This window comes from Manis pentadactyla, chromosome 1 (genome assembly GCF_030020395.1).
Source record: "Manis pentadactyla isolate mManPen7 chromosome 1, mManPen7.hap1, whole genome shotgun sequence".
NCBI classification, from domain to species: domain Eukaryota; kingdom Metazoa; phylum Chordata; class Mammalia; order Pholidota; family Manidae; genus Manis; species Manis pentadactyla.
The window spans coordinates 228,504,661-228,518,656 of NC_080019.1; the positions used below are offsets into that span (position 1 = coordinate 228,504,661).

Below are 13,996 nucleotides of genomic sequence, written 5' to 3' on the forward strand. Positions count from 1 at the left end.
TTGGGACCAAGTGGAGATAAATGCCCCAGGTTCAATATCCAGCAAATGCGTCCAGGCTGACTACCGTGATCAATGCCGTACAATGAGAATATCACTGAAATTCATTAGCAGGACTAAATCCATAACTTCGGCCATCTCTCAGACCCATGGGAATCCCCCCTTTGTGAACTCGCAGGCCAGGGATTATTGTTTCCTTGAATTATAGTGAAAGCTGTCTTACGTGATCACCCAGGGACCAGCCAAAATTGGTAACTTGGTAGAGGTTGAACTTTAGCTAAAGGTCGAATAAAATTCTTCTGGAAACCTTAGGGGTTGCTTAAAGGTGAACCGAAAAGCTGAAATGAAAATGGACTTAATCCCCAGTTTATGAACCAAGTAGCCCAGCTAAGCAGGCTGCAGGATGCATTCGGCTCGTAAATGCATTTCGGCTTATCTTTCCAAAATGCTTCCTCCCTTTGTCAGGTGCCGTGGCCTTTCGGGCTTGTTGATCACATACCTAGCGATGCTTTTGTCTCCCAAGGATGCCCATATGTTTTGCAGCCCTTTGGCTGTGTGTTTGGGAGCCATGGAAGGGGTAATGTTACACACTGTTCCAGGTCAGGCCCTGCGCACGGCACAGAGAGCGGGGCCCACCAATGCCTTTAAGCTCCTAAGCATCTTTACCAGGAAAAGGGAAATTGGCATAACTAACATCAGAACACCCTTTCAGTGTAGCAAGGACTTTCAGAAGGGAGGATCTGTATTCTAGAGTCCGTTATGCAAAGAATTATCTTCACATTGTATCTCAGAGGCCTAGCATAGAAAATAAAATGGGTATAGAATCTGGTTTCTGATCCTGCACTTAAAGGAGGGCTTCTAGTCAGCTTGAGGCAACTCTGGGATGCCTGGGGCCAAAGCTCAGCAGGGGAAGAGCAGAGGAAGATGGGAGCAGGGTGCCTTCTTATTCCTTCCTGTACATGCGGAAGGAACCAGAGACACTGGGTCCAGATCGCAACTGTGACGCCTTTTGTAGCTTGGACTGGACTCCCTAACCCTCTGGGCCTCTATTTCTTCATCTGTAATGAGGACAAGGCACAGTTAAACCCACAGCTGTGAGTCATTGAACCCTTCTGTGTCACACCCCAGGCTGCGGAGACCTGACACGCGGTGTCCCGTGGCGAATCCCCGCAGTCCCTTTTCCATGTGAGCAGCGGGGTCTCCACGGGAGGAGATGGAGTGTCTCTAAAATACTGATTCAAGAGGCCTGCTTGGCAGGGATTCTGGTGCTGTGGCAGGTGAAAGCCATTTCCACGGCCTGCCTGCTGCGCAGGAGTGCCACAGAAGTCAGTTTTGTTCCTGTCCCCATGGGGATGGGCACCAAGTATGTGTCCCTGTGACCTTGCATTTCGGAGTTCTTATACTCTGCGGGGCTGGGAGTCTCCCTGTCATTGTCCAACGTGCCCCTGTTTACGTGGGCGCTGCTCAGTGCTGGGAGCACACTCAGGACCCTAACAGATGCGTCCTCTACTGTTCCAGTGGGCACTCCAGGCCCAGCTAAAGTGACGGCATTGCCAAGGGGCTTCAGGAGGTGGGCCGCAGGGAGAGGCCCTGACTGGTGGATGTCTCGGTAAGGAAGCAGGCGTAGTTCGGTGTACCCGGATCCCTATATCTAGGCCTGGCATTGTTCTGGATTCACGTGAGTGCGTATTTGGGCACTCTAAGTTAGTTTATGGAAGAAACTCGTGTTTTGAAAAAAATGATGTTTTCACAAGGTGAAACCATAACGCACTCTATGCTTTCCTCGCGTAACTGAAGACTTATTCTTATTAACCGTGGAGCTGATGTGGAGCACAGTAATGAATCAGCTCAGCCCAATATTCTGATTGAAGGCTCCCTGGAAACAGGCAAACCACCACAGAGGCAACTTAGGGAGAAAGCCCAGAAACGGCTTACATACGGGAAGGTCGGATTCCGTCGTCTCCAGCTTCCTGGAGCCTGGCTTTTGGTGCATGTCCAGACAACCATCCCTCGTCCCTTAACAATGTTTACTTTTCTGATCCCAGCCATGGCTTCCAAAAGCACCCCAGAGCAAGAATGGCACGCAGCGCTGCCATCTTCTTCTAGAAATCCTTTCTTACGTCCACTGATGAGCTGACAGCTAAGTGGCGAGCGCTTCATGAAGGCCTGCAGACTCGGCCGCAGCTCCCTGCCCGGGCTGGCGTCCTGGGGACTCGCGGCCACTAGCTTCACCTGACATCAGAGTAGCCGATCAGCTGTCTCCATCCTTTTCCTTTCTAACAGTGGTAGAAGGGCAGGTCCACGCTCTGGCTGTTCTCGGTTACGCTTCATCAGCTTCAGCACATTCAGCTCCATACACCTGTGAGGTTTCTTTTCATAAAAACTGGTTGCTTAGTGGGGAGGATTGAAACACAAGGCGAACAGGAACCTCAGAGCTCCAGCTCAGGTCTACTCACTGTCTTCTCAGAGCTTTTGAGAGGATTTTAGGTAAATAATAGACCTATATTCTTCGACACAAGACTTTTATAATTCAATCCAAGTCTTCTTTTCTGTGTGATAGGCCCAAAGAATGTCCTACAGAAGACGACTCAAGTTCTGGTCAAGCTCAGGCCCACGATCCAAACAGGACATGCTCCTGTTTCTGTAAATGCAGTGTCACGGGAGCACAGCCGTGTTTGTGCACCAGCCGTGGCTGCTTTTACCCTCCAATGGCAGAGCTGAATATCGGCAACGCAGACAGTGAGGCCTACAGAGCCTAACCTATTTAATTTCCCCTTTTCCAGAACAAAAGAAAGTGATTCCCCCTGCCCTGCCCTAAAATGGGGACACGAAGGTAAACAGCATGCTACGACACAGGCTCCGTGAGGTCAGGGGCCGCGGCTTTTTTGTTCACCTAGGTGTCCCCAGGGCCTCATGGGTAATGGCCACTCAACAAATGACAGTATCAGACTTGCTCCCACTCTCTAGAAGCTTCCTTCACTTTTGTTCTTTATCCTTTCCCCTCCCACTGATCCCATAGGAGAGGAGCTCCGGCATTATTATCTGTCCTCGATCTTACCTCCTGTGTTTGCGTTTTGTTAGCTTGTAAGCAAATGGTGTTCCTGCTCACACTAAAGCTGCTGATCTCCCCAAAAGCTCCAGGCCCTGGGGATACAGTGGTGAATGTTTCAGCTGATCACTAGGGAACGAGAGGCAGGTCTGGGGAGCCTGGGAGCGGAGGTGTCCCCGCAGAGTGGGTAGTGATTTCCAAAGCCGTAGACCCAGCGTGAGCAGGGCATGTTCAGGAAAGAAGATGGCCAGCAGGCCACGGGCACTGGTGAGCAGGCAGGGGGAGCAGCGGTCAGAGGGCCAGGTGGCAGCCTGGTGGTCTTGTCTGCCTGGAGTGAGGTAGGAGCAGGGGGCTCTTAGACAGGAGAGGACGCAATCCAAGCTTGACAACTCTGGCTGGGGTGATAAGAGGCAGCAGTGCAACAAGCAGACCACTCAGGGGGCTATCACAGGGTGATGGGTGGAGGGAAGCTATTTGGCAATGGGTCTTTAAACCACAGCAGGCAGATTTGTTGATGGAGTTGACAAGGAGAACTCGGAAGCTAAGAATGCCTCCCATCTGGATACGCCTCCCATCTGGCTTGAGTATCCAGCAGGGTGAGTGCTGTTTACTGGAGGGACTGAAACAGGCTGGTGGAGCTGCAGTCAGGTTTCTCTTTTGCTTGTCAGAAGCACGAGGTGTCTGCATCGCGTGCAAGAGCAACCAGTAAGCTGCTGAATATAGTTGGTTGGAATGCATGAGAGAATTCCAGGCTCCAAACAGATCTGGGAGTCATGGAGATGGAGCATGGCCTTGACTGAGGTGCCCTGGTGGGAAGAGGAGAACAGAAATGTGGAGAGCTGAGAATCAAGGGCACCTGCTGTTTCCAGGCTGGGGGTGGAAGGGCAGGAACGGTTTCCAGGCAGATGTGGGGTGCTGCAAATGCAAGTGCCCAAAGGGGACCAAACTTGGAGTTCGTGGAGAGTGTGGGAGGGACGGGACCAAGGTGTGGTCAGAGAGGCGTTTGGGTTTTATCCCACCTATGATGGCACGGCAGAGACTCAACAAAGAATCGGCCTATAGGAGTTAAGCCTCTGGGTTCTGGGGGCAGGATGCCAGATTTTGTCTACAAATCCTGCTATTTACTGAGCCAGATAATCGCTTTGTGCCTCAGTTTCCTCATCTGTAATACAGGGATGATACTAGTACCTACCAGGCAGGGCTGTTGTAAAGATTAGATGAAATAGCATAGGAACTGTGCTTAAATCACTGCTGGGCACACAGCAAGTGCTTAATAAATGTCAGCTTCAGTTATTACTGGAGAGAGTCACGTCACCCAATTGACATTCTAAATAATGCTGGACTGCAGAGGCTCGAGAGTAGAAGCAAAGAGATGTTTAAGATGTGTGTGGTCACCCAGAGGAGAGAGTGCCTTTCCTCAAACCCCAGAGGGTGCTACCTTCCCGTGGCTCTTCCCTGGGGGACCACCGCTGTGTGCATGCCACTCCTTGAGCTAGCAGAGCCAGGCAGGCCCTCATTTTGCACCTACCCTGGGAAATGTCCTACATCATTATTTTCTTATATCTCTGTGACAGAGTCACAAGCTCTTGAGAAAAAGGCCTTGTTTTCCCACTTTTCTTCCTCAGACCCTGACCTCAGTCCCTAGACAGCGTGTGACGGTGACAACTTATGGCCATCAAACCCAATGAAGAGAACAGCGGCCATCTATGTCAGTACCCCACCTCAGGAACTGAGGCCACCCACAGCCCATTCCCTAGGAAATTCAAGGTGTAAAACAGTTGGAGCAGAAAAGCTATGAGGCTCTGGCCAGAGAGCCTTTAGCAACCAGCGGGAAGCAGGAGGGAAGGAGGAGTAGGGAGGCCCCCTCTCCTCCCTAAGGCAGAGGCGGGGAGCTCCCTGGCAGGCAGGGTTTGCAGGCTCACTTAAATCCTGTGGATAAGTGCAAAGAGCTGAGCAGGCAATCCAAATTCGTTTTCGAGGTCACATGCCAAACTGTGGCCGCGTTAGCTCCCAGAACCTTTAATGGGGTGATGTGCTCCATCACTGCGCGTGGGAATCAGAAACACTTTAATGGGTCTTCATTATATCCATCTGTCCATCCGTCACTTCTTCCCCATCCCTCACCACTTGACTGGAGAAACGGGAACACCCCCTGTACTAATTAGATTTATCCTAATCTCCTTTCCGCACCATCAGCCCTCTCAGAGGCCATCTGTGAGTTTAGAGTTCAGACCTGTAAGAATTATGCTAATCAGTCTTTCTCGAATGTAAAGTATTCATCTGACGACCACAATTTGAAACTTGTTGCTGTGACAAATGGGAATCCATGGTAAGGTTCTGAGCTAATTTTACACACCCTCATCCTCTAATGTGCCGCATCGGGAATTTCTAAAAAAAACAGGTGAAGAGATGAGGATCTTAGAGAAAGGCAACAAGTAAGAAAAACTGAGTTGGCGTGGGGAGAATTTTAATTGGTTTGTGATATGAGTAGGAGATGACTTGCTTTCATGTATAGAATCAAAGAGAGGTGCCTGAGCTACTAAATGTGGGAATGGATTGTGTATTTTGCTGGTTGTGGCCACTGGTGTGTAAAATGCAAAAGAGAAACAATTCACTGAGGTAGGTGCGCGCAGGGAAATTATTTTGGAGCGGGGTTTCAGAGTGTCCGCTGCAGCCTGCAGCCTGGGCCCTGGAGCTGGTGTGAATGTTAAGCAGCTGTCTGTGCAGAGAGGTCAGCCCAGCGCTGCCATGGCTTGAAGCTGGTCGGTGAGAGGGCACTTCCTGACACAGCACAGTGACCTTACTGCAGAATCTAAACACCCCCAGGCCCTTAGTGGGTGAAAAGAAATCATCAGCTTGGGCATTCGGGGAGCAAAACAGGCGTGCTCTGTAGAAAGACTGATACCGTATTAATTACTTGTTGAGTGAATATGCAGACAGTCTTAACTGGAAATTATAGGTCAGAGCAATGCTTCCCAAACCCAAACGTGCCCATTAATCTCTTGGAGAGCCTGTTAAAACAGAGTTTTTGATTCACTAGGTCTGGGGTGGAGCCTAAGACTCTGCCTTTCCAACAAGCCCCCCCCACCCCACGATGCTAAGACTGCTGGTCTAGAGCCCACACTCGGGGGAGCAGAGAGAACCAGGTTCAAGCCCATGGCCACGTATTGGCCATGTCGTGTCAGGAAAATTGCTTCCCTTTGCACCTCATTCATCCAACAAATATGGATTGAATTTCTCCTATGCACCAGAAACCCCGCTCAGCTCAATGGCTGCAACAAGAAAGTAAATGTCCCTCTTCTGCTGGGGATTTGAGTCTGGTGGGGAGACACACAAGATGAGAGGTAACAAAGCAAAAATGTGTAATTATAACCCTGGGACCATTGCCAGCAATGATAGCAGTGGTGGCTAACATGCAAAGAGAGCTTACCATGTGTAAGGCATGATTTAAAGACTTTCTCATAGGTCAACTGATCTAATCCTCATAACAACTTTATAAGCTAGGAACTCTCATCGTAGTTTTCAGATACAGAAATTGAGGCACAGACATGAAGCATGCTGCCCAGCTCCATGCATTGAAAAGTGGAGCCATGATTTTGTGCCAGGCAGCCCGTCTCTGGAAACCGTGCTCTTGACTAGACGTCAACAGTTTTCCCGTGATGGGCCAGGCAGTAAAAACTGCAGGCTCTGCAGGCCATTCTGGTTCTATGGCGCCTACTTAATTCTTCTCCTGTGGCACGAATGCAGGCACAGACAATATGCAGCAGGTAACATGCTGGACTGTTTTCTGGGCAGTGCCCCGGGGCTGTGAGCTCTGAGAGGGCAAGTTTGGGGCTTGGTCCCTGCTCTGTGCCCAGCCTGCACATCAGCTACTACTATCTGCCTGCTTGGGGGTGAGGACGGGGCCTCTCAGAATATGTGGAATGCATCTGGACACATCCGGGCTGAGGACTCCTTGAGAACTTTACGGGGTGGAACCCCTGAGACAAAAGACTAGAGGAAGGCTGTGCTGGGGGGCAGCGGGGGGGGCGGTTGCGCAGGTGCCATGTTTCGAGTAGAAAAGAAAGAACAGTGTATCATGTGGCATGAGCCTCGGGGTCAAGGGTAAGTAAGCCCCAAGCTGAATAGCCGGCAGATATGTTCATTTAGGTAGCACAGTAAGTACATGTGGCTCTAATGGCTTTTAGAAGGGCCCTGGCCCCCCACTCCCACGGTGTCCAAACCCCCAGTGTCCTCCACGAGGCCGCTGCCTCTCCCTGGATACCTGCTGGCATCACAGGGCTGAGTTAGGTGTTTTGGGTGCTGGGGGCACATGAGAGGATGGAGGGGAAAGGGCAGGCCCTTCTCCATCACAGAAGGGCCCCCATCACAGGCTAGACGGGCTACCCCAGAGGAGTTGAGGTGCATTAGTGGTGGTTTGAGGAGTGGCTGGGTACAGTTCTATGAGTTACAGATGAGCTTTTCTGGTGGTTGACTACGAGCCCATTGATTTCTTGTTACGATTTCAGACATCTGGGTGCCATGGCCTCGTCTAGAGGCAGTACACAGCTGCCAACAGGGTGCTGCTGGCACCAGCTGACTGTGATTGCACCCCGGGTCCAGACCTTCCTGTGCCAGTGCCTAGACCACCTTGGGTTCCGCATGGCATGCATTAAGTGGGGACCTAACAGGGTCACCCTTGTAGGGTAGCTGTGAAGATTAATGACTTTGTATACATAAGGTACATAAAACTGCACACAGTAGGTGCTTGCTGTTCCTGTTAGAAATTGTTTTCACTTGCATGTTGCGTATGCTCCTTCCAAACCCATTCAGAAGAGCAGGTCTAGCTATGGTATGACTTCTATATAATAGTATGGAGGGGATGAAACAGACTGACCCAGAACGGTGCTACACCACTGGTCCAGGTCTGCACATGCACCCAGGAAGCATTCACCTGGGACCTCCTCCATGCAGGCACCAGTGAGCAAGGTGGAAGACCATGAAGGAAGCCTGGTGGAGCGCCCCAGAGTGGTGGAGGCAGTTGTATCCAAATGGAAATGTAAGCCAGGGATCGAGGGACGGAATCTTCCTGACCATGGTGTGCAATGGCAGGTGCCATGTTGTGTAGCACCGTGCCATTGCTGGGCTCCTTGGGAACCTCGGTACCCTTTGTGGGTTTGAAGCTGTGACCCCTGGATGCCCTGGGGAAGTCTCCCATAAAGTGTGTGCACATGTGTTTGTATGCACACACTTTTGTAGAGAAAGGAGTCACAGCTTTGATCAAAGGTGTTGACATGCCTAAAGAGGATATCAATGCCTATTCTAGACGAACTTCGGTGTAATTGTGCAAATTCTCCCTAATGGAAAGCCCGCATTTTGAGTGTGAGCTCGTGCATGGACCCACAGAGATGGCAACTCTGCTGGTCTAGGAGCAAAGGCTTTTTCCTGAAAACTCTTCCCTAGCACGACCCTTTTGCAAGGCTGTTCTGGGCAGGCATTGCCAAGGACTTGCTGGACCAGGAAGAAGACTGACTTTGAACTAATTTTTGCACAGCTTAGAGCCCCTATTTCCGTTAAAGTGGGGGTGATAACTTCTATATCACAAAGATTCTTGGGGGAATTGAATGCTTCTGCCGTCTGACACACCATAGATGTAAGAGGCCTACAGTGGCAGGGAGCTTCCTTCCTTTTCCTGGGATCAAGCTTCCCGTCAGATTGATTCCAGTAAACATGCTTCGAGAACCGTTTTCCTCCCTGGGCAGGTCGCACCTGTTCCCAGCAACTCCTCTCCCTCCACGGCCACCGTGCCCTCCTTCCTCTCCGCTTACACTCACGGGTCGTGCTGTCAGTGCTCACTTCCCCTGTGCCTTTTGCAGTCGGCAAGCGCTATTTAAACCATCATTCTCTTACATGAGAGATGGAAGAGCACAAAATGACCGCCACCCTCCCTCTAAGGAAAATTCTGTTTTGCTGGCCTCGGGAAGTAAGAAGCAGGTATTTCCAATAGTCGTTTTCTGTTGTACATAAAAGCAGCTGTGTTATCAACTTGGAAGCAGTTACCACCTCAGTCTTACTTTTCATGTAGAAGCATTAAAATGGTCCCAGTGTGGCAGCCGCTGTGGGGATTTGCTGGGTTTATTCTCTCAGCCTTCCCGGGTGGAGGTGGGGCAGAGGCCGGGATGAGGTCCGGGGTGCAAGCGCAGGAGTCAGAAAGGCATCCCTGCTGAGTGACAGCCTCGGCCACAGGGCTTTGGAGCCTCAGCATCTGTAAAACAGGGAGGGGAGATGCCCGTGGTCATTAGTGCGCTAGGGCTGCCGCGGGCAAGCGCCACAAACCGGGGCCTCAACCACAGGAAGCCGTCGGCAGCTGCCCTGTTCCCAGGGGAGCTCCGAGGGGGCATGGGTCCGGGCCCCTCTGGGATGTCGAGGGGGGTTTGCCAGCCATGTTGGGCATCCCTCTGCTTGTGGCTCCATCACCCTGATCTCAGCCTCCGTCTTCACGTGGCCTCTCCTTGGGTGGTGACGCTTCTGTTGCCTGAATGTCCCCTTTTGTAAGAACACCAGCCTTGTGGGCTGAGGCCCCGCTCTGACGACGTTATTTTAACTTGACTGCCTCTGTAAAGGCCTGTTTCCTCACAAGGCTACATTCTGAGGTATGGAGGGTTAGGGCTTCAGCCGATCTTTTCAGCGGGACACAGTTCAAGGCCTGACGCGTGCCCATCACATGGCAGGCATCGGCGAAGTGGCCGTTACCCCTGTGGGGACCTGGCCTTTCTCCTCTACACATCTTGGAGGTTTTTCTGTTTCTTTGGCTTCCCCTTTCTTCATCAACCGAGAGGAAATGTAAGTAGAAAAAGTCCGAAACATGGAAGGGTCTGCTCTTTAACCACCAGGACTCTATAATATTCCTTCATCCTGAGCTGCTATTAGAAAAACCGATTTGTGTGTATAAAAATACACAGAAACCTACTATTCCCGTCTGGTGTTTGATTATTTGAGAAGCTTTCTTAAATAGCAGAATGATTTTGTTTGAGGGAAAACTTTGAAACCTAAGTTAATTATCAGGTGGCTATTTTAAAAAATCAAAATTAACCCACTGTATGAGAAGACATGTTATTGGAATCAAATATGCCGGTGGCATAATTGGCCGCTTCATGTGTACTGCTATGGTATTGGAAACATAATTATCAAGCTTAAGTTAATTAGACTAATGCTCAGAAAATCTGGCCTGGTAGCTTATGGAAAGTAATTATATATACTGATTAAAAACATAACACTCAGTCAGCAGAGGCAAAGGAAATGCTGTTTGCCACAGCCTGTGCACATATACACTCAGGAAGCCACGTAGAAGAGACCACGGTGAGGAAGAACTCTGTGAAATGAACAGGCGCCATGCCAAGCCTTCTGCAGGGCAGGGTGCAGGGGCCACCCAGGAAGGGGGCTGGATCGTGGGACTCACCACCCAAACACTCTCCAAGCCACAGCTGACGCTCCGGCCTGCTGCTCCTTCAGGGAATCTCAGCTCTGGGACAACTGAAGTCACTATCCTGGGTCATTTTCCAGGCGCGGAAACAGTGAAGTCATCATTAGTCATGGGTCACACATCAGGGTCGGGTGCTGACCTCTGAGCAGGCACAAACAAACCTTCCCTCTGCCCTTCTGCTGGCTGCATGGCTGTCTCTCCAGTTATCCTTGCAAAAGGGGAGATGCCATTAGGGTCCATGGGCAGGGACTAGGGACACGCAAGGTGTGGCTTCTTAGTCTTCCTAAGTTTACTGTACCATAAAAATGTAAGTAAATAGAGTTCAATGTCAGATGGATGAGGGCGACAGAGAAATCTTATTTTGTTCTGCATCTCTCTTAGAGCGCATGCTTGTTTCTGCATTAGGACCATATCATTTGGTTTAGAGAACTCAGGCAAACTCTTCTTTCAGGCCTGAGGGTGCTCTAACTGCCACCCTCTGAGTATCTCTTATCACCGGGTCACTTGGGCAAGAAGTATTTAGCAGACACCTACTATATGCCTAGCTGTGGGTTTGTAAGGTCACTGCTAAGGAATTAGATGGAAGCACGTGACCTTGATGTTTTTAAGGTTAAGGGTAGATTGAATATTGTTAATACACATGGTTTTGTCCCCACAGAACCTATAATTTAGTGGAGAAGATAGATTATAAAAACATAATTGCCCTGAAATGGAACCATATAAGAGGGCCAGCTAGTCCAGCCTTCAGGGAGCAGGGGAAGAAATTCCACACAGAGAGACTAGTATGTGCAAAAAGCTGGTGGTGAGACAGGCAGGTTGTTTAAAGAACCACTTCTACTAAAATAGGGTGGCAACAGAGGGTGCAAAGGGTTGAGAGTCATAAATAAGAGCCCGGCATGCCCAGAAAGCTGTGCCAAGGACCAGTAACTCAAGACCAGAGCATTAGATGGCAAGGGTTGGGAGACTGAGGTGACACTGCCTGGGCCATTACCTAGAACTTAATTTAGATTTTAAAAACAGAGTCCCCAGTAGATGTCCTATCAGCTGTGATGCTCCGGTGCAGGCCACCCCCACTGTACTGAATTCAGGATCCTCTTTAGTAGAGAAACAGGCTGAGGCTTTAAGTGCAAGGAGACGCATGTGACTCACTTAAGCTCCCTGGGCCTTTGTTTCCTTCTCTGTAAAATGGGAATAATAATATTGTGCCTCTACCTACGCCAACATTCACCCAATGAGATTCTGTACATTGAAGTGCTTAAACGTAGGTATCTCAACTTTGTCTCTACTGCTTAGCAGGTGTCTAATAATGCTGTCATGGGAGAGGGGTCCCAGGTTGAGAGAGTGGGTCCTGGCGTCCCAGCCACCCGTGGCCATGAGGTCACATCTCTGAGCCTTAAGTGGAGCTCATTTCCTCACCTGAAAATGGAGATAAAAGCACCATGGCTCCCTTAGGAGGACTAAATGAGGCCATCCCTGTACCAGCACTCGGCACTAACGGGTTTCTATCGTGTGCTCACTAACAATAGCAATAGCACAATAACAACCTCATTATGCCATCATTATTCTTGGACTTCTACCCTTTAATGTTGTCACTCCCCCAGAGCAGAGGGTCCCTGGCATTGAAGTGAGAGCCTCTCTCATTTGGCCACAGTTTCCCCTTTGCACAGAGCAGCCCCTCTTGATTTAGCTGCCATCTGGCTGAAGGCTTGAGTCCTGAATCCAACTCTCTTTATAAGTAGATGGGCTGTTCCTGCACCTGAGGCCCACGTAGCCATTTGCAAAGTGAAAGGACAGGCAATCAGTCAATCAGTATGTTGTTTTGCCTATGGGATGGCAAAAAATTAGTCTGCCTGAGTTTTAATTTTTTTGTTAATTTTGGCAGGTGGTAGGCACAGTCTGAGTAACCAATTAGGCCCGTTCGCGGATCTTCGACTGATAAACTGGTTAGTCAGCTTCAGCCGAATGCCTGTGAACTGGAGTCAGTTATTGCCAAAATCAAAAATGAAGGAAGGAGAAAAGCAAAATAGCTTGGAAATTAATGGATTTTTTTTCAGCATCTTGCCTGTGCCTCCTACCCAAACAGCCATCGGCATGGGGTGGGTTCCAGCAGTGGGACTGGAGCAGCAGAAATGGAGATGAAGTCGCAGAGCTCTCGCGGCAGCGTCTTGGTGTGGGAATCAGCATAAAGGACTGAAAGAGATTATGAGATGTAGAAAGCGTGTGAAATGTATATTACTACTGCAGACATGTTTATTAAAATCCAGGCGAGTTTTACCTTTGCTGCAGAAATAGGACGTAAGAGCAAATTCATGGGGAGGAGAGCATTTGGATGACTACCTCACGGACATAAAGCTCTTAAGGCAGAGCAGTTTTAATTAAGACCAGCATCCTGGGTAAAGTGTTAGACCCAAAATAGATCCTAGGGGGGATTCAGCGAAGGATACATCAATTTCAGACATCTGGAATCCAATTAATAACTTCAGTGCTTCTACACGGTGAACGCTGCCGTGTCGTCATTCCTCTGGAGGCGCTGAGGATGGCAGCTGGGTCTCCGCAGTGAGGGAAGTCAGTCATCCCATGTTGTCATCCTACATGTTGCCCAAGGGTGGTTATTTTTGGTTGTTTGCACCCATGGCCTGTTTTTATATAGTTATTTAAGTAGTTACGTGTAGTGACTCTCTGTAAAGCCATTACTCAAAGCAAACCTATGATTTTGATAAGATCCTACATCTAACCACACAAGAGGCCCCCACCCCAGCCTTTCTTTCCTCTGTCTCCCCAGCACCGAGTCATCCTCCATCCTGTGGTCGGTATTGCGTGGCTTCTCTTTACACAGCTTCGGGAATCTCGATGCCTTCCTAAAAAGTATGCAGTTCGGAGTTGTTTTTAACTTTATGAAAAGGCGTCATGCTGCAATTTACCTTTTGGGAATTGCTTTTCCTTAATAATATGTTAAGATTCATCCATATGGGCTAATTGTCTCTATCAAACAATTATTTTGATCACTGTGTGATATTCCATTTTTTTGTGAATGTCAACTTTACGAGAGAATACTAAGCTGCTTTCCACGGAGTTTGCTCCCGTATATCCTCTCACCAGCAATGCCAGCTGGGTCCCCAGGGTCAGCAGCCTCTAGCCCACAGTATTTCAAGATTAGTTGTAGCTCAAATTCATCAAAATAGAAAATGGTATATTTATGTTAACTTGACCTTGTGCTGCGTGGCTCTAAGAGCCGAAGCTAGGACTGGTGAGCAGAAGTTGGTGGAAGGGAGATCCCAGCTCAGGATGAGGAACTAAGGCCTCCTGGCCCTGCGTACCAGTTAGGGCAGACTGCTCAGGGAGGAGCAGGGTCTCAGCCCGGGCGTGAGTGCCCCTCGGAAGCAGCATGGCAGAAGGGATCAGAGGTCACATGCGCGTTTGGACTGGAGAACCTTAAAGACCTGTTTCAGACCCCGATTCTGGGAACTAGCATTTTTCCAATATTTGTT

The 13,996-nt window shown here is 49.6% G+C and overlaps 1 protein-coding gene and 1 long non-coding RNA gene across 25 annotated transcripts in view; one reads left to right on the forward strand and one right to left on the reverse strand.

Annotated features, from left to right (window-relative positions):
* Positions 1–13,996, forward strand: part of FHIT (fragile histidine triad diadenosine triphosphatase) — a 1,315,417-nt gene that overhangs the window by 1,259,529 nt on the left and 41,892 nt on the right. The window lies entirely within an intron of this gene.
* The window catches only part of LOC118908510 (uncharacterized), a 262,474-nt gene continuing 252,096 nt past the window's right edge, over positions 3,619–13,996 (reverse strand). The window contains exon 3 of the long non-coding RNA XR_005023217.2: positions 3,619–3,852. This is a non-coding gene — a long non-coding RNA (uncharacterized LOC118908510). The remainder of the gene's footprint in view (positions 3,853–13,996) is intronic.